The following is a 2,750-nucleotide window of genomic DNA, read 5'->3' on the forward strand; positions in this document are numbered from 1 at the left end:
CCAGTATCTCCAGCTGTGCGGCCGTGAGGGAGAAGGTAGAACAGAGGTTGGTGATATTGGAGGTATGGGGAGATGTATGATTACATTCCTCCCCAGTTACATGTTTAAATGTTGCTTCCAGTACCTGAGCAACACTCCGGCCGTCTCCGCTGTCCAGTGAATACCATCATTTGGGTTGACGTGAAAGAGAAGTGGGTTAATTTCCGGAATGAAGTTGTATTTGTTAGCGATGAAAGTGTTAAACTGGGTGAGAAGTGTTTGTTTTCTGGGTGTCAGTGTGTCCGAAAAGTTGATAATTGGGATGTAGATGGTGGCGTTGGGAAAAGTGAGTTGGCTGGTCCTCCACAGATGTCCGAGTTGTTTTTGCATGGTGAGGAGATGGTTCTCTGCCAAACAGTTATTGAGGCCTATTGAGAGAATGATGTGTACTGTGTCTAACTGAGGAGGGAGTTTCTTAAATACGTCTGTGATATGGTAAAGGGTGGCTCCGGGGTAACTATCTATCTGTATGTGTGGATGTCTAAATGTTGGGATGCGTGCGAGGTTCGAGTCCCCAACAATCAGGGTCGTCTTCCGCACGTCCAGCGACCAGTCTTGTGATTTTCTATGGGTGTGGGGGTGTTTGTGGGGTTCTAGCCGTCCTAGGGAGCCAGGTGGCCCCGCCGAGCCCCTGCTGTGGTTTGAGGTGGACAACTCAGGTGTTGGGGATGAAGTCAGCTTTTCGCTTTTTGTTGTTCCCTTCATCATCATGAGTCCGTTGTCCACCTCAGTGCCCGCCTGCATGTTAGCGGGCCCGACGGCAACCAGCACTGGCTCCCTCTGCTGTCCGGGTGTTATTTCTGTCAATGGAGAGGATGAGATTGTGTTACTGCATGGTAGAGCAACATGGGGTTAGGGTTAGGGGTTAGGGTTAGGGTTAGGGTTAGGGTTAGGGTTAGGGTTAGGGTTAGGGTTAGGGTTAGGGTTTAGGGTTAGGGTTAGGGTTAGGGTTAGGGTGTTAGGGTTAGGGTTAGGGTTAGGGTTAGGGTTAGGGTTAGGGTTAGGGGGTTAGGGGGTTAGGGGGTTAGGGTTAGGGTTAGGGTTAGGGTTAGGGGGTTAGGGTTAGGGGGTTAGGGTTAGGGTTAGGGTTAGGGTTAGGGTTAGGGGGTTAGGGGGTTAGGGGGTTAGGGTTAGGGTTAGGGTTAGGGTTTAGGGTTTAGGGTTAGGGTTAGGGTTAGGGTTAGGGTTAGGGGTAGGGGTAGGGGTTAGGGTTAGGGTTAGGGTTAGGGGTAGGGGTAGGGGTAGGGGTAAGGGTTAGGGTTAGGGTTAGGGTTAGGGTTAGGGTTAGGTTTAGTTAAGAGCGGGGCCCTCCTAAGAGGGCCACGAGGGGCACTGGCACAAGGGGGCTGTCCTTTAAAAAGGCTTTAAAAAAAACCCTAATAAAAAACAATTAAAAAACAATTAAACAATTTTATTAAAAACAGCCTGACAGCAGAGCAACCGCCAGCGGGACAGACGGAGAGGAGATGCTAAAAGGGGAAGGGAGGTTAAAAGGCACAATAATTATATAAATATAAAAAGATAATTTAACATATAATAAATGTAAACACACACACACATCTAAAACTTTAAAAAAATAAATAAATAGATAAGTGCTTTTAAAAATTAAGTGCTTTAAAATGTAAAAAAACATACAAAATTGGAAACATGTCTAAAATTATGCCAAATAACCCCCTCCAACTTCAGCCACACGGTTGGGAATCTAAAAAATGGGCCTCGTCTGCCTGTGGGGGGAGGGAAGGACATAGGGTGCATCTCCAACATGGGAAGATTTAAAATAAATAAATAAATAATCAGATAATTAAAAATATAAATAAATAATTTAACAATCATACACAATTAAAATCGTTAAGCGGGTGAATAAAAACATGCATAATATATTAAAACCAAACGTGAAAGACAAGTATAAATATATAAAATATTAATAAATAAATAAACATGTATATAATATAAGATAAATACCCTGCTGGAGATGTAATGGGGGAGAGAGAAGGGACAAAGGGATGGCAGGCGAGGCTCCAATAAAAACAGACTGGGAGTTAGTATTTTTCGTTCAGCCCGTGAGGGTCTATAGTACCCAGTCTGTGGATCCATTTCCTCTCCGCTGCTTGCCGCTGTGCCCCGCTCCACTGCCCGCTGCTCTCCAGGCCCACACTTTGGAGACCATGTGAGCCATGGAGTTTAAAATGTGCATATAGGACGCTCGTACCATTCCCACTATTGATCATATAAAAATGCTGCTTAATTCTAAGGTGCAGCTCATTCTTTGTCTCCCCCACGTATAGTTTGTGGCAGGCCCCGCATCTAAGAGCATAAACCACATTCGATGCTGTGGGTGGCAGGGCCTGCCCCAAGTTAAAACCGAGTTTGCTCTGGGGGTTAAAAACGTGGGGGAGACGCATAAAACCGATCTCCGAACCTCGAAGCGCCTCCCTCCTGGTCTCTGTTTTGTTCAGGTCAGTGTGGACCAGGATATCCTTTAGGTTTTTATTCCTACGAAAGGCGGAGATCATCCGGCACCCAACCAGGGCGGCACAGTCCTCCCTCGTCCCCTGGAAGTTGCTTCTCAGTGTCTTTAGAAAGTTGTGTGTCCCATCTGAGAAGGTTGTAATTAAGGGGACAAGGGATAGGTCGGACGGACGCACCTGGGTGTTGTTGTTGAAGGTGCGGGTTAGGGTTAGGGTTAGGGTTAGGGGGTTAGGGTTAGGGTT

This window comes from Melanostigma gelatinosum (assembly GCF_949748355.1).
Source record: "Melanostigma gelatinosum genome assembly, chromosome: 21".
NCBI lineage: Eukaryota > Metazoa > Chordata > Actinopteri > Perciformes > Zoarcidae > Melanostigma > Melanostigma gelatinosum.